The 18,224-nt window shown below is 44.9% G+C and overlaps 1 long non-coding RNA gene across 1 annotated transcript; it reads left to right on the top strand.

Annotated features, from left to right (window-relative positions):
- The first annotated feature begins 8,535 nt into the window (after positions 1-8,535).
- LOC108494209 lies at positions 8,536-11,056 on the top strand. Its single transcript, XR_001873772.1, has 3 exons — positions 8,536-8,618; positions 10,347-10,467; positions 10,779-11,056. It is a non-coding gene; the product is annotated as an uncharacterized LOC108494209 (long non-coding RNA).
- Positions 11,057-18,224: the final 7,168 nt, after the last annotated feature.

The raw sequence follows: 18,224 nt of genomic DNA, 5'->3' as shown, positions 1-18,224 counted from the left end.
TCCCTCTCGCTACCCTTTCGCCTGTGCAGCTACGGTGCTCCTTGTCCTTTGTCCAGCTCTTTCACGCACCCGCATGGATGCATGCACCCACACCAGCTGTAGCGTGAGGCTGTCCCCCTTCCCTGTGCTTCCCAGCCGGACAGCTACATTTGGGCTGTGTTTAGTTTCCTCTCCCAGCGCCCCTTCCGCCGTCCCCTTGCCTACGGATTAGCCTGGGCGCGCACACCTGACTGTCCCGCTCCCCTTCTCGCCCACCCTCCTTTATGTAACCCCACCATTCCTCTCCCACTCTCACGCTCCCGGGGCCCGTCCCTTTCCCCAGATACTTGCAAAACCTCCTCCCGACGTGGCGGGCAGGTCGGTGACTAAGACTAGGGCGCTCCGTCTGTTCCCCTGCGAGGGACACTCCCTTCCCCCGAGGGCAGCCGAGAGGCCTTTCGCCCCGCTCTGGGGGCAGACATTCACCCCCGCGCCCCACCTCGCCTCGACACGGGGGCTGCCCACTTATCCCCAGCCTTGTGCCGACGGGCAGCCGAGGCCTCTCCGGGCCGTGGGAGGCCCCTGATGCTTGGGAAGGGGGTGTAGACAATCCGGGGGCAGGTGCTACCCTGGGGGTACCAGCATTTGGAGGTGTGGCTGGGGCTCACAAGGACCAAGAGGGGGGCTGCCACCACCAGCTCCCGGTCTCCGCCTTACCTGGCTCCCTTCAGAGAACAGGGCCGTGCCTGAGGCAAGGAGAGAGGAGGGTGGCCCCCAGCACTCCCGGGTCCCTGAGCAGGTGGCAGGTTTCAGAGCTCCCTCCTCAGCAGGACCTGGAAGGGGGGCAGCTTCCTGAGGAGGCAGATGTGTTGGGCCCAAGGGAACGAGCAGGGGAAACACCTCCCAGGGACACGAGAGCCCTGCTGCTAGGACATGCACCAGCCCACCATGGTTGCCACAAGAGATGTTATTGAAGGCTTTTTTTTTTTTTAATTTATTTTTTTCAGTTCTGTTATTCCAAAATACCAGCTATGACCTGCTCCAGCCTTGCTGCAAAGCCCACCCTGCAAGGGCTCCCTGGTTCATGCCAAGGAAGTGCTCTTGTCCCACATTTTTTGAGTGGTGGAAAAGAGAATAAAAAGAGCTGTTTAATTTCCGAACTCAAAAACTGGCTGCTTAAAAAACTGTTTGCTGTTCTTTGTCCTTGTATAACATAAAACCACCTGTTTTCAAGTTTGGGCTTGATACATATTTGTGCTCCATTCCTGTAAGCATTTCAGCGCATGTTACACATATGTTTACATCTGCGGAGTGTGGGGCCTGAATCTTCAATGTCACCCTAGATATTGTACCACATTTACTAAACTAGTTGAGTAATAGATTAATAATGACTCAAAATAACATGACACATAAGCAGTATATTATTGCCGTCACAGCGGAAACGGGGGTTTTCTAGATACTCTCTCTCTGTATGTAAATGTGCATGTAGCAAAGGTCTAGCTACTAAGTATGCAGTACATTTGTATTTTTAATTATTAAATTTAATCATTTGTACTTCTCAACTAACCTAATGTTTTACACATAAAAGGGCCATAAAACATATTTAGTATTTATGGAAGCTTTAATACAGCATGCGCTGTCCTGTATGCTTCAGTACTAAACTGGTAGCAGTACCTCAAGCATCTTTAAACTTTCCTCAGGTTGCCATGCACTAGGGAAGAGTTACATACCTGCAGCAGGGTTTGTGAGGACATGAGACTGCACACAGATTATTTCACTGCCAATAATGTTTTTTAGGTTGAGTGATTACACTGGGCTTCCCTGCATCTGTTATGACCGTGACAGCAACCGCATGCTGTGAAGTGCGTTTGTCCATGGCAGACGTTTAAGTGGAAATGAGAAAAGAAAAATTAGAAAAAAAAAAGTCAGAAACCACCGAGAAAATAATAAATGCAGAATGACAACAGTGTCAAAACTACAAAGTGTAAAAACTACTAAACTAATTTTGAGTGACGTATTTTTCACTGAGATAACCAAATCTTGTGGTAGAGATAAAACAGAAGCTATGCTGCAAATGCATTTTTCACCTCTTCAGAGCTTTTCAAGAAACTGAAGAGCAGTGACTATTTGCAATACTGTTTGATAGATTATTATTAAAATAGTGGCATCCTCAATCCTAATGTCAGAAGACACAATTGAAACAAACTGCTAGGCTGTTTAATGAATGAATGCCCATGAACAACATATGCCTTCTTCTGTAAAAGCTTTTTATTTCTTACTAGGCTTGCAGAATTCTATCCAAATCACAAACTGCAAGATATTTTCAAGAAGACACGTAGAGAAGAATGTATTGTGTGGATTTTTTGCATAAAATATTGCTTTGCAGTACTTTAAAGTGAAGATCTATGAATTAAAGAGCTTGTTTGGGGAGCTTTTTGTGATATTTCCTAGAGGAAGAAGAGAAAGGAAGGTGAAATTATGTGATGCAAGTTCATACAGCCAGTGACCCTAGCTGTGCTTGCCCAAATTTAAAGGTGCTTTGCAAGGGTGTGTTTTCTCTACTGCAAGGCAAGTTTTAAGGTTAAATCTTTACCATATCTGCAGTAGCAAAGAGGACAACAAAGAAGTTGTGCCTGGTCAGGCACTCTCCTTTGGTGAGTTTAAGTTATGGATAAAGAGTGGTTTGCTACAAAACAGATACTGAAATATTGTTAGCAAAGTGATCAAACAGGCGTGTAGGTAGGAGGTTTTGGGAGGTGCAGAAAAGCGTGATGAGGAGGCTGCCTTGGGATGCTGGGATGGCACAAGGGAGCGCACCGAGGGCAGGAGCCAGAGAGCAGCCCAAGACAGTTAGTTATGATGACATGTATTCAGGCATCTACTGCGGCCATAAAAATAGGTGTGCGAGGTAATATCCAGGGAGAGCCTTTCCCAATCAGCAAGGTGTGCCTGAAGGTGCAATGTCATGAAGGGTGAGGTGAAGAGGGGCCCTGCTGTTATGAGAGGTGTGTGGAGGATCCCGAGGACAGCGGGGAGCAGGAAGAGCCAAGCCGCAGTGGAAATGGCTCTCCTTGTCTCTCCCCACTTCCCTGCAGCCTCCAGCCATGCTGCCAGCCACAGAGCAAAGGCTTGAGGTTGGGGGTGAGAGAGCCTGCCAGATTGTGGCAATGTTGGGGCGTGGAAAGGAGCGGGAGAACAAGAGATAAATAACCCCGAACAAACCCTTTTTTGTACTCTTTATTTCAAAACAGACATTAGGGCCTTTCTTTTCTGCTCTCAAGGATTTTTTTAATGTTTTTTATTTTTCAACCCTGATGTAACTGCTGGTGATGTGGTGAAGTAGACGAGTCCAGCAGTGGCCCCCCACCTTTGGAGTTGACCTTGCCTGGTTTGCCTTGCAGTGAGGCTGAAGTTGCTTGGTTCCAGTGCTTTTTTACCTTGGGACAGGTCAGAAGCATTAGCCTAAGGTAAAAAAACTGCACCTCTTTGCGAGGCAAAGGCAAGGCCTCACTCTGCTTCAGCCATCTCTCTCAGTAATTGGAATTTCAGCAAGTACCTGCCCCTAAGATGAATGTTGTGCAGCATTCCCAGGCACGCCCCACCTCGAATGCCAGCCCGATCTTCCTCCAGGCCCCAGCACAGCGTCAACAGCCTTCTTGCTCCTGGAGCAATGCGTGAGCTACTGATTCGTGCTGCTCTCTCACCAGCAAGCAGGGAGATGTCTGCACCATCTTGGGGACCTGGGTACCAGTAGTTACCCAGGCAAAATTCTTGCTTGGAAAGAAAGTCTTTTTCTTTCTCTGCTGGCCACGTTTTCTAAGATTTATATGACCAGTTTCTAAACTCTTCTTAATTGTAGAGATAATGTATTTAAAACATATGTGCTTCCCGTAATGCATGCACTCTGAATGCTGTCTGCCTCTTGCCCTGTCTGCGTTCACAGAAGGTACACGTGCATATGGAAACAATCAGGCTACCCAAAAGACAACACACTTGATACTGCTAATTACACAGAGTAAACACCGCTGGGACTATAACTGGTCTCAAGATCTGAGTCAATGTTTTGCTGCTGAGCTAAAGAAGAAAGTCTATTATGTGCATTCATATTACAGCCAGCTAAGTCCCGCTGCACATATTGCTGATTTCTGTACATGCTACATGGCAGAGAGCCAAGAAATTGTAGCGCAAACAGGATTTTATAACCAGCATTATTTAAGGATGGGCAAACTATGAAGCTCTGAAAGTTAATGATTCTAGCGCACTTTCAATTAATTTTTATTGTCAAGCTATATTTCAGGGTACTAAAGACCTCTTGCGATGACAAGAAGGAGTGTGTGGGAACAGGCAGGAATACAGTATGCATTGTTGTTCTCTTGGATTTATAGATCAGCAAATAACCTATCTGGATGACAAGTTATTTTTTTTCCTCTCATGTTAGATGCAATTCATCTCTGTGTTGAGCTTCCCCTCAGAAAATGCATTTTAGCAATATAAATACAGTATCAGGCATCATATTGCACAAGTGGTACAACTGAGCCCCTGCACAGAAGAAAGTATCACCTCTTTCACTAAGAATATCTGTACTACTTGTGTAGTTAAGACAATTATTCTTACAATAGCCTGATACAGAAATCACTGAATGGATTTAAAAGTACTAACTACATTTTAATGACTTATAGTAGGAACTTCTGACAGGACGCTATATTTTAAAGCACAAGTGCACACTGAAGTCTGCATGCCATAAGTTTCGAGGTCTGGATTTAGGCAGTCTGTGCATGAGCAATCACAGTGACAAAGCCTGGCCTTGCATGATGAACATCAAGTTCACCACTTCAGCTCCCTCTCTGCCCCTCTGAAGGCATAGGCCAGAGCTGTGTGTCAGCTAACCAGCAGCAGTGGCTAGCAGCTGAGTTCTGCCTGCTTTTCTGCTCGCAGAGGACACAAGTTTGGGCTTCTACCCAGACAGTGACTGATTTAGAGGGTCATGGTGGTTTCGAATTCTTTCAGATTTGACTGAGAGTGCACAGCAGAATTGAAACAGATTACAGGAAAACTGAGGGACAGAGCAATCGCATAAACTGAATTTCCTTAGGAAACATAAGGAAAAAAAATCAAGAACACCACAAACCCAATTCTAACCAAAACAAACACTTTGGAAAGTATTGGGAGAGCTGGGCCACAGTCAGACATCCTGCTCTAGTTTTCAACTGAGCGAGGTGGCTGCTCTGGTCGGCTCCTTCTCTGCTGCCCCAGGTTACTGCTTCATCGGCTGTGCTGATACAGCTGTTTGTCTAACTGCCCTTTAAACTAGTTCTGTGAAATGATCCACTCAAAAGAAAATACATGCTTTTCAGGGAGAGTGCATGGTGGGTTTTTTTTAGCCCAAAGATCCTTAAAAAAAAATCTTTAGATCTTAGCTACACAAACACTTAGCTTGGTGTCGTGGGACAGCAGGTGTAAGTCTCTGTGTGTGCGTGTGAGGGATGAGGGGGAGCTACACCAAAGGGCTCTGCTTCAGTCCAAACAGTTCATGTAGGCTGTGGAAGAAATTTCTGTCTCCAGCTCTTCCCTGGTATCAGAGGTTCCTGCTGCTTCAGATCCAGGGAATAAGGTGTGGGTTGACCCCTTCCTGTCTTGCATTGGGTGGTAGCTTATAATACTGAAGTCACCTCTAACCTACCTCATTCAGACTGAAAATGTGTGAGAAGGATTTAAACACAGTTGAGCAAACCAGACCTGAAGCCACAGGCTGAGACAATAGACTTTTCCACCAGCATCTCAGCTTGGGAGGATGTGCATCTGTAGCCCAGTCTCCTTTGTAGACATTGTTAGATTATCTCTAGAGGATTTATTGCAGAGAGAAATGCTGCTTATTTCTAGCATGAAACCACACAGCTCCTCCTTTGGGCTGGCACCGTGCTCCAGCTAATGGGGGCAACTATTCAGATCATCCGTGTCTCTTCTTAAAATCAGTAGACATGATCTTGAGTATGCTAAGTGGAAGGAAGCTCACTCCTCTTTGAAATGCAGGTAAGTACTTCATCGCTGATTGCAAACCAAAACATCTTTATGGGGAAGCTTTCTGCTGAAATCAAAGTGAAACTTTACCCTTGGCTTTCTTATTGCTACCCTGGAGTCACCACATCCTTCTCTTTTCACCATCACCTTTCAGTTTAGAAAGTGGCAACAAGCTACAGTATTCAGTGCTAAGGGAGAAGTGAGTCTCTCTGTGTTTGGGGGGGAAAGGATGAATTTATGGTGGTGTTAAAATTTGCTCTTCGAAAGCAGTGAACACTGAAGGGTCCACTTGAGGAGAATGTTTCTGGCATGCTGCAATTTTGCGTTGCTTCCCTGCATTTCTTGTGGAGACAAGCCCCAAGGAATCTGAAAACTTGGCTTATTTTCCTGATCCTGCAACAGATTCCTTGTCTTGCCCAGCCAAGGGCAAGTCCTTTAAGATCACATTTTCAAGCATGGTCTTTAATTTTAGCCCTGTAGCTTGAGATACCCAGAATCTGTCTTGCACATGTATTAATCACGTACAGCTCTAGCCAAAATTAACAGAAGCTGCCTGTACACAGAATTGCACTGAAAATTAGATGCTACTTAAAAAAACAGGGCCAAATCTGTCTTACTCAGCTTGCTCATATGTTCACTGGAGGTAGTAACACCTGTCCAGCTGGGGAGACATCAGGCTAAATTAATTAGTATTTGTAAAGCATGTGAAGTAATTATTATTTTTTTTTTAAACATTATTTGCACATGTAACGGAGAAGAGCTCTTTGAGCATTATTTCTCTTGTTTGGATGTTTTTATTGGATTCAAATAAGGATAAACATTACCTCCTTCGTCAGCAATCGTGCTGCCTATAAAGAATTTGGTTTTGCTTTGAAGGATTAGGGCATGAGATTTTGGTTCCTCTCACTTGTTTATGGCATTAATTTGCTACACATAAATCACTGCAGGTCAGAACATTGCTGTTCCCTTAGCAGAAGGTAAGAGCACAGAATCACTCTTTAATGTTGTGCAATTGGACAGGATTTAGCTTGTCCTGATTTTGTGTTTGGAGAAGTCAGGATGCCCTTTGTGCTTGATGTTTTACCTCTTTTTCTCTTGAAGGTCCAGTGGAGAAATCTGACTAGGTGCATTTGCATCACTCACTCACTGCCTGATCTTTGTCTGTGTTTTGTACAAATTAAAGTACAGCTTCCCCTCTTTTGCTTTCTGTGGGATTTCCCAGTGTTTCACCAGGCTGCAGTTTGATGAACTCTTCAAGCTGGCACTGATGCTGAAAGAACCACTTGTATTTCTTTACACCTGGTCCAGAGTACATGTGACTGTAGGGTGGAACACATCAGGGAAGCAATCTGGCTCTGAAAATAACCATTTCTGGTTTTTAATCAGCTAAGTTTTCTGTGTTTTGGTTTAATGGTAGAGCTGAGCAGCAGGGTAAGAGCAGGAGTTGCAGAGAGAGGGAGTGAAGGTCCAGTCCTTCAGGTGGCCTTGCATGGTGGTGTTTGCAGAAACTATGCAGTCTCACTATTTGCCACTCTGTGTCTCTTCATGTCTCTTAGTGCCACTATCTGTTGGTGGTGGGAAGGGTTGTGGCAATAAGTTAATGTTACTCAGTAGCCAGCAATCAATGTGGATTAAGACCCATATTGTGCCTTTCTGATACCAAGACTATCCCCCCTCCCCCTTCCATTCTTTGGTTTACTCAGTAGAGCTACCCTGATTCACATAAGCTAACAATCTGTTTGAGAAGAAACAATTAGGCTCATAGAAGTTGTTGACATCTTATTTTCATTTTTTTTCAATGGCATAATGGATACTCCAGTCCAGCTTGTCCTTTTGTGTTCTCCATCCCAGGCATCCCTCCCAGATGCAAAGACCCTGTGAGGTTGAGGACAGAACAGTGGCTCTCCCAAACAGTTTGGACCAAGAAACTGCTAGTAACACTTAGCATTTCTCTCAGACCATAGTGTGGCTGCTGAGCAGGCTATTAATTGAAAACACTGCTCAAACCAGGCAGGCTCCCCGGGCCAGCTGCAGGCTGCTTCCCATGCCCTCTGAGCCCATAGTGCTGGCAATTGCTGGAAAGCTGGGGAGGATGGAGTGAGGTTGCAGAAGGCTATAAGAACAGCTTGGGTGTCTTTTCCGGGAAGTTGAGTGCACACTCCCTGCTTCTTCTTTCTCTGTGGTCTTTTGGAGTTCAGCTTAAATCAGATCCGGAAAACAGCATCCCGCTGCAGAAGAGCCAATGGTCCTAGAAACAGACTCCTGCTATAAAAAAGCCTACGGGAGCCAGATGCCCCTGACAGAGATTGATTGACTGGCTGGTCGTATCACCTTTCACTTCACTTTGGCAAGGGGGGAAGCACGGAATGATGGAAAGTTTTCAGGTGGTACTTTCAGAAAGTATTTGAAGGGTTTTTTTGTTTAAGTGCTGCAGGCAGGAAAGAGTCATTCTACACCATGCAGTGCCAGCTCAGAGACAGAATAAAAGGAGGTCGGTAGGTACCAAGGAGCAGTTGTTCCTGAGAAGTCCTTCCTGTGAACACAGCATGCTGCAGATGTGCGCTTTGTGAGAGGCTGGATTAGATCATCGCCATGGAAAGGAAATACTGTGTCTCCTGGAGGTATGGGAGGCTCAATGACAAGCCTCGTGTGGCAGGGTGAATCCTTGGCCAGAGAACCGCTTTGGAGAAGAGAGAGAGGGAGATGCTTGACTGTGCCACCACCAGCCTTTGCAGAACCGGTGTGCCAACCGCCTCCCTGCGGGGTCTTTTTGCAGCAGAAGGTCGGGCCTCTCCCGACCCTGCACGGTAAGTGAAGGACGCTACGTTAAAACCCGGCCTAGGGTAACCACGGGCCAGCCCCGGGGTCCCGGCGCGGCAGGTGCTGCCCCGCGCGGCCCCTGCGCGCCGCCAGAGGGCGCTGCGCCGTGCGCGCCGCCGCGGGGGCGGGGCCGCGCCCGCCGCCTGCGCACGCCCCGCCCCGCCGGGCACCGCTTCAGCGGGGAGGTTTGGGAGGTTTGGGGCAAAAGCGGGGAGAGCACCAGCCTGGGCCTCTCTGCTCCCCTCGGCTGCACGCTGCGTGCGGTGCCTGGAGTCCCGCGGACCGGGGGCTGTTGCGCAGAACATCCCTTTTAAAGGCATCTCTTGGCACTAAGGTTGTCCCCGAGAGCAGGATCCTAGGCTGAGACGCAACCTTCTTGTAATAAGTAAATACGAAGGGTTTATATCCTATTTAGCTAGCAGAGGGTTCGTTCAAACAGTGTGTGACCAGACACGGGTGGATACTTCTTGTCTTCCTTCCTCGTTATATCTCCAGTCTGGGAAACACCAAAAAGTTAGTGAGCATAGTAACAGCATCTGAAAGAGAGAGAGAGAGAGAGAGAAGAAAGGATGAGGCGATCTGGCTCGGCATCCAGCCTCAGGAGATGGTAACACAGAGGAGCTATTCATTCTTGAGAGCCAGTTGCTCTTCACGCTGCTGGATTATAAATTGGACACCTTATTAAGAGCTGATCCTCCAACAGCCCCACCCAGGGCTGTGCTCATGCGCTTAACCAGTGGAACGTAATCCCATTTCACTAGTGATGGCTGTTACTGGATAAGCACATGTGCAAAGCGTGGCAGAGGATACAAGGCAGAAAGAAGCAGCACTCTGACTGTTTTCTGAATTGTCAGTTAAAGACAAGAAGATAAGAGTTTTGGGAGAGAATGAGGAGGAGGTCGGTTTGCAGTAAAATTCGGGCACTTTTATGATGATGCTAGCTGCCTTATGAAAAATTTAAACCAGCATAATTTTTGTTTCTAATTTTTGCTTCTCTTCTCAGCTGTAATTCAAAAATACTAGCTCTCTGACACAGTGTGCCAACCCAAGTGTTGCTGCTGGAATCAAGAGCTAGAAAAGCCTGACAAGATACAACCTCATAAAGGCATAGTCTTTGAGTGGGCCTCTTCAGTGATTCTAAGTTTCTGTTCTGATGATCTGCTTGATTATTTACTTGTTGTCAGATTATCACAAAGGTCTGCACAAATTTAGGCAGATGTCAAGTGGCATGGTTGTTGTGGTGAAAATTTAATGGAAACTTTAGTTTAACAAATTCTGCAAAGTCTTATTAACCTTGGCAAGACTTGTGAGCTTTTCAACCTTCATGCACCTTTTAACCATTTGAAAAGCTGTCTGACTGGCATTTGAAATGCTCAGAGTTATTGCCAGTTTTTCTCAGAAAAAATTACCTGACATGCATTCTTTAGGGCTTATTTTTGTGCTGAAGAAAACAGCATGGTGTATTATAAACCTATTTTAGTGTCTCTGAACAGACATCCCTGTTCATACATGCACGTTTTTCCTTCCAGGCAAAACCAGCAAATCCAGGGGGATTGATGGAATGCTAGATACCTCATGAGAATTCTGCATTGTCAGAGCATTTATACCGAATATTTTATAGATACATGTCCAGTTGGTTCCCCTGTTGAGGTACCTCTGTTTTACTTTGCTTGGTAGGCAATTTAAATGTAGTTAGATGTATTGCAACCCAGCAGTGGTCAGGAAATGAAAAAGTGACATAGAAATGCAATCTTAAGATCCCCTCCCTATGTAGCAGTGAGTTAGGGACATAGATTCAGGTGGTTTTCAATGGTATCTTCTGGACTTTTTGTCTTGTTTTGATCTCACATAATTGAAAAGCAGCTTTTGGGTTTCTTTTAAGAGGAAATAAATTTCTTTTAGGTCTGATTATCATTAGTGACTCATTTGTCATTTAAAAATGTTTGTCTGATTCTCTCCAGGTTCTGAGTCCCTGGCTGTTACTGGTGTGTTGGAAAGCAATGACTCCTCAGATGTTCCTGTATACCTTTATCTGTCTGCCTCCAATTACTTTATGAGCTCATGAAAATGAACACAAGGCATCTTTGACATTCCTCTCTCTCATTTCCTCTCCTATTTTTTACATGGGGCACTTTTGCCAATAACTCTTTCCTAGTAAAACAATGCCTCTGAATTCATGCTGTGTGTGTATGTGATTCCATGTACCCTCCCTCCCCACCTCCCCAAATGTTTGAGCCTGTTGGCAAAAGAATACAGATCTGAAAGTGAAGTTCCTGTGAGGTTGAAAGACAGAGGCAGATTGTGCTAGAAGCGTCAACGTGCTACCAGCTCAGCTCACCTTTTATCAGGCACCAGAGAGCTCCCACTGGAGTGCCCTTGGAAATCAGACTTCATCCTGTCTGTCAGTCATGGACTATTTGTTCAAGCTGATGGTTTTGGAATAAAGATGCGTAGGCGGGGTTGAAAAGCTGGAGCTTCTCTTTTCTGCACTTTCAAGATGTATGGTTGTCGTTCGCAGGTGATCAGGAGGCCATAGTTATGTACTAGGCAGTAGGGAATCTCTATCTCTGGTGCACACACCCTGCAAAGTAGCTATTTATTTTGTTACAGAGCAACATAACTGTCAGGTTTCAACAGTGTCATATCTCAGAAATGTGGATGCCCTTAAATCAATTTTTGCTAAGGTCATAAAGGCTTTAAAAATAAAGGCAAAGCCTTGAATTTAAGCTGGGACTGAGTAGTTAACAGAGCAAAGAACAGCGCTTAAGCTTGTTTGGTGGTCTTGTGCTGCTAAATAAATGGCCTGATGCATTCTTGTATGGGTTGTCATTCCTAAACCCACTAGGTTGTAGATATCAAGCATTAGGGCCAAGTCCAGTCTTTCAGGTTATCTGACTGGAAATAGTGCTGAAGGATTGAGGCCTTTACAGCAACCATTATTGGGGTTTTTGGGATGATAGAGTTCAGATGAACATTAAATCTTTAGTTAGTCTTTAATGCCAGCAATGGACATTATCAAAGTGTAAAATACTCCCATATATCTTCATCAGCCCAGGCTCTTACAACAATTTAGCTTCTGCCAACTTCATTCATTTGCTGATATTAGCCAAGCCCTTGAAGAGCTGGGTAATGGTGTCATTTGCATGGGAGGTGAAGATGATGGAGAGATGGGTGTCATGTGTGTACTGCTGACAAGCCAGTCCATGGTGCCACTGAATCTTCTCTAGAGGCTTTTTATAGATAGTGAACAGGCTGGGTGAGAGGAAAGAATCTGGTGTTATTCAGCAGGTGGAAAAGGTTTTGAAGGTTAAGGAAAGAGCAAGTGTTTATCATAAATCTCTTGAGTGTACAAGAGATTTATGTAAGGGATGTCTGAAGAGGTACCAGCTCAGTTCCATAAGGCTGTGGACAGACATTTATTTTCAAACAGCTGAGCTGGTTGGAAATTTTACAGCCATTCCAGATGCTTGCTACCAATCTTCTGTTGATGGCACTTGTACCTCTTGCTCTGCTATTAGAAAAGGTGGTCCAAGGTCTTCCTAATCTGTCAGGTGAAGCCTCTCAGATAAAGTACTGAAAAAAGTGGTGTTTCTTAACCCACTGACATTCCTTACCTTTAAGAGAGAGCTGTTTACTAGCACTGGCTTGCCCTGAGTGAGAGGAGAGGTGAGAGAGGAGAGAAGGCGGCTGAATCCTTTCCCACAGAATGTGCCCACAGGCCCAAACAGTTCCTGCATTGCCTCCTACAGGTCTGAAGACGGGTCTGGGACCAGACGCATCTACTGGAGTAGACTATATTACACCTGCTTCATGTGCCAAGCATGTGAATAAAATATGTGTGAAGAACTGTTTGTTACATGAGCAACTAAAATGGAATATTTGGAACTGTGTCAGCCTCCTTTGTAAACAAGAGCTCTAGGATGGGTACACAGTGTGGTAGAAGCTCAGGTAACTTAGGGATCACTATTGTCCAAATTTCCTAACAGTCTTTACAAGAAATTGGTGTTAATTATTATGTTACTACCACTGTGGTTAAAGCTGAACTGGCAAGTTATAATAAAATCTTTAAGAATATTCAGTTGGGGCAATGAAGAAGACTCCTGTGCTCAAAGGATCATTTGAAAATGGGAGGAAGGACGAAGAAAAGGTGCAGGTGGTTTTTAAGAGATCCTGTAGCTCCTACAGGGTTTTGACATCCCAAAATACAGAACTGTCAAAAAATCCTTGATGTATGCACAGGTAAAACGAAACAAGCTATAATACTGTGTGTGTCTGCTGACTGTGCTTTAACATGAAGGGCTGTTAGTACCCACCACTATGATTTTCAGGTAGTGAAACATGCTGTTATTTATCAAATGGTAACCCTCTGAGGACTGGTGAGATGCAGAATCTTCCTAGCAACCAAGAAACAACCTGCAGCCTTTCTGAAACCTGGAACTGGGGACAGTTTTTAAACTCTCCCTTCATCAAGAAACAAACTCTCCCTTTCATGTAACACTGCTCTCTTACAGTATGAGACAAACCTGTAAAAATGGACCACCCCTAATGTCTGAGCCTGGCTCTAAACAAGATCCCTAACTTACTGGTTATCCTGTTTCTGAACTGGGCCAAAAAGGAGCATCCTACCTTAATAACAGTCTGAAACTCTAGTGGAATTTGGACTCTGATCCAAACTCAAGGCACAGTCTCTTCTCTAAATAAAAATAACTAGATCACAAGCTATTTTGGGGTGGTGACTTTTAGACAAGAAACGTAGGGCTTACATAGGTTTTTACTCCTGTCAAATACATCTGGATGCTGTCCTCCTTCCAGCCGATATTCTGAAAGTGCCTTCATCAGCTCAGAGCCAAATAACCCTAACTGGAAGTTGGAAACTGTAGAACAACTAACATTATTCATGGTGGGGTTTTGGTTGTTTTTTTTTTCCACACAGAATATTCTGCTACTCTGCTTGCTGCTGATGCTGATATAATGTCTGTCATGGCCTGTGATTAATAGCACATAGAATGCTGGGTTAAGATAAGAGCCAACAGTATGTTAGAAAGCCTTCTCTAAATATGAATCCCCATGGTTCTGACTTTCTTGACAGTGAAGTAGTTAACAAAATTGCCACACTTAGTACCATTTACATAGCTGCCAAAGCTGCTGATCACCATAGCCTTCTCCCCTCCCATAGCACCTGCTAGCAAATCTTCTGTTTTTTTCCTGTTTACTTGGCTATTCCTAGTATAATGGTATGAATAGTTTCCATTCATGAAGAATGTGGTAAGGGATAGGAAGCAGTATGCTGGAACCTTATTGTAAATGGCACTGAGTAGCAAGTACTAAAATGTTTTACATCAGTGGGAACTGGCTGTGTGTGGTACCCCACTGGGAGCATTCCCACTGTGTTCAGCAGATGGATGATAGGAGGGTTTTGTTGCCGTGTTTTAGGGTAAGAGCACTTTTCACCTTGGGAGCTGCAAGCAGTCTATGCACCTCAGTTAATGGAAAGCTCTGTACTGTGTAAATTATTATCCTGTTTTATCGAGGAGCAAACGAGTTTGCTTAAGATGTCACAGGAAGTTTTCAGCTTTGTCAAGAGTATAAACTAGATCTTCTGACTTGTAGATCTGGGCTATAATTGAAGGAGTTTTCTTCCTCTTAACATAGCTGGCCTTCCTTCTCTTTGGTATTACCCCATCTTCTCCTAATCACTGGGTGACATCTGATCTCTGTGACTTTTGTACAGGATCCAAAGTTTATTGTACTTGATCCAAGATCTCACCTTTCATTTCTGGCTCTTCTAATTCTGTTTTGGTTCCTGGCAAAAAAAGTCAGCTGCTGAGCCTTGAAAGCTGGGTGCATCTTGGCAGTGTATCTCACCACAGCATGGATATTCTCCTGGACCAGCCACAGGAATGGTCACCCACTAAACTCTAGCGTGGAGGATGGCTATTGCCACCCACACACTTCCTGCAGTTTCTGCTTAAACACAGTGATCTTTGCTCGCTGCCTGCGGTTGGTATGTAAAGCTGCTTTCTGTAGGTTTAAAGCTGCTGTCCCCTCCAAAGTGGCTTTTATTTTAGTGTTGGGTTCAGTGATTTCAACAGAGAACTTACTAGCCAGTATCTAAGATTTCATTTAGGGTCAAGTTAACATATAGCTTTGTTTTTGTCAACATAATTATTTTTCTTTTGTCTCTAATCTCACTAATTTTTTTAAGGCTATTGACTCCTTTTTCCCCCCTCTCCTTTAAGAATTTGCAATTGTTCTTTTGGTATATGAATATCATGGACTAAATCCTGCCCTAATTTACACCTGTAAGACCAATGGCACTGCATACATGCACATGAGGACACAGTTAATAGGATGCTGAAGTTGTTTGACTGTTTTGAAAAGTCATGTGGTCTAGAGGACTAATGCTGGAAACGTCACTTAGGATTATATAATTCCTAAACCTGTAAATCCTGACGTACAGATAACTTCTCCCTTAGTTGTAAACTTTTATTGGTGATAAAATATATCTATTTTTTTCAAAAATGTAGGTGTTGTACTGGTAAAGCCCATTACTGGAGTTACAACACTTACATAACAGCTTTTTACGTCACTTTACAGCACTTTTCTCATCCTACCTAGTACTAAAGGCTTATCTACACAAGGGGATTTCTCAGATTGAGAATTGTATTCAAGTAATGTTTAATATTTATACAGACGGTGAAAATTGATAATTAGATTTTGTTTTATAGAGCATTTTTACTTCTCAGAATTTGATTTGGCAAATTTATAAATATTCTGGTTTTTAACTTTCAAATAGGTTGGTTTTTTTTTTTGTTTGGAATGACTGAAATCTTTGATTTTGAGTTTTGCAGCTTATCTAATACAATACAAAGAGACTCAAAATTGAAATGAAAGTAGCTTTGAAATAATAATAATAAAAAGCAGCTATGTTGCCTTTCAAACATTCTTTAAAATGTTTCAATGCATACCATCAGGAACTCTTTGTTTTCCTGATTTTATTCTTAAGGAAAATTCTGCCGAAATCAGCTGCATTTTGTCTTTTGATTCCAGCAGAACAGGATTCCAGCAGAGATTTTTTTCCTGGTGGATTGAGAAGAGCAGAACCAGCAGAACTGCCCATGCAGAGGGTGTTATTTCAGAAGAAGAGCACTCCCTCTCTCACAGAGTGATCCAATATGCCTTCCGTCCGGGGGCAGGAGTGGAAAGGAGGGAGGAGAGGGGGAATAAGGATGCTTCCTTCCCAGCACTCGGGGCTGCTGGCCAAGAATGCAAGTCTAAATTCAAGCCCAAGTGAGTGCTGTGCCAGATCCAGAGAGTTTGGAGTCCTTTTGTCCAGAAGCTTGCAATACGTGAGGGAGTTGCCAAATGGGATGTGTGGCATCCATGTTATATATCTGATGCATGAAAACTGGTTCCTACTGAGCTTACTGTGTTGCCTGAGGCAAAAGTACTTCTGATTCTCTACATGATGCAGTGATCACCAGACCACTGCTGTTCTCCTTGAACCCGGCTACAATGGCAGCTCAGGACAACCTCCCTCCTCGGGTCAGGCTGAGGCAGATGGCATGCACAGGGAGAGGAAAGGTGGTGCTGCATTTGACCCTGCTCTCCCTCTCCGGGAAGGGAGGACCTGATGCCGTTTGCATTTCTCCCTAGGCTGAACCATTAAGTTTGATGACAGAAGTGAACCTTTCCCCCTGGACGTGGGCCAAAAGGCCTTTTTTTTCCCCTCTCCCTTCCCCTCTTGTGTCTTTCATAACCGTCATTTTCACATATCTCTGGAACATATCACTTACTACTGTCATGTGCTCTAGGTGCACTCCCCTTTTTTTCTTCAGCTTCGTCCTGCCTCCCAGCTGTCAAATAAGAGCCTCTCCTTGTCTGACTGATGCTTTTTTGCCACAGATGAGAGGGTGGACTAAAGCCATTGCTTCTGCCCCAAGGGAGAGCCTCCACATTGAGGAGGGAGGGAAATCTGCTCCGGAAACACCACCTACAAGCCTCCATGTCAACAGGGCCATAGCAATTCCTGTGGGATGAGAGTGCCTGTGTTCCTGTGCCTCACCAGAAAGTTCAACCAGTTGTGCTTGTGCAAACCCTTGGAGGGTTCTGAGGTTGAGAAGGTGTCAGTGAGGACGTAGCCCAGGTTGCAGAACTCCTATGACAGGCTGTGCTGGACAGAGAGGGAACTTGCTTTGGTAATAACTGGTTTTGTGTTTTATAGGGATGCTGATGGAGGACACCAGGCAGGGGGGAATCCTGTAATGACACTTCCCAAGCCAGTAGTACCCAATATGGCTTTTCTGTTTTTATACTAACAGGGTTCATATTAAATGCAAAGATTGCTGAGGACTGCCCATGGAGCAACTCTGATACAGGACATGCTGTTGCAGAGCCCTTTGCCAGAGCATTACTTCAGCCAGTGCTTAGGCAGAGGTGAAGCAGATATAATATGGTTTGATGCAGCGTAGTTCTCTTAGGCTTGAATTCCCACTAATCCAGTTCTTAAAGAGCCCACCAGGATGTGTGGCAAGAGGTTTATATAGCTGAAGTCCATACCTGGATGCAGGCCGTTGCTAGAGAGACAAAAGGAGGTGTCCCTCATCCTCCTAACGTCAGTCATGATCCTGACACATTTCTGGGGTTTCTTGTCAAAGCCCTGCTGCTGCACTGAGAGCAGGAGCTGTGGACCAGAAAAGGAGAGCTAAAGCTTTTTCCTGGGGCTATCCATCCTGAGCAGCTGTGCTGTCTCCTGGGCTGCAGCTCAGCTGCTCTGGCTCCACAGGCAGCAGCCCTGCTTGTCCCTGCAGTGTGTGCCAGGAGGAAGGTTTCAGCTGTGAAACAGAGCATGGTCTGTCCTGTCCTTCCTGGGTCAGGGTCCAGAGAGCATGCCCTTTCCCTAGCATCTCATCAGCATGAGATACCCTTTCTCCTGCACCTCACTGGCTCCTTCATCTTCTCCTCTGTTCACATCAGGGCTGCTTTTTCCCTGAGCACAGCAAACAATCCCCTGCCATTCTGTCGTGTGCTGGCCTGGAGCGAGGCTTTCTGTGTGAGCCTCCCAGGCAGTGTGACTTGTTTCTAGCATGCTACAGGCAGACCTCTATTCAGATGAATGTCCCTGTTAAATATGTATAAACCCAATTGACTTCAACTTCCTAGTTGTCCAAGTTTTATTCCTTTTTATTCATTTGTGGATGTCTCCTGCTAAACAGGGAGTTGTAACCAGGTCTCAGCGAGTTTTGACTCATTTGAGAGGCTGCCCTTAATCTCCTGTCTTTAAAGCTTCCTCCCCTCCTCCCCCACTCCATCTTCCCTCTGGCTCATTTTCTCCCCTCCTCTCTCTCTGCAGCTGCTGGACAGCTTTGTGACCACCAGTTAGGATGGCTGTTTGCCACTCTCCCATG

The sequence above is a fragment of the Lepidothrix coronata genome, unplaced genomic scaffold (genome assembly GCF_001604755.1).
Source record: "Lepidothrix coronata isolate B3197 unplaced genomic scaffold, Lepidothrix_coronata-1.0 Scaffold23, whole genome shotgun sequence".
Taxonomy (NCBI): domain Eukaryota; kingdom Metazoa; phylum Chordata; class Aves; order Passeriformes; family Pipridae; genus Lepidothrix; species Lepidothrix coronata.
This window is presented reverse-complemented; position numbering and strand designations above follow the sequence as displayed.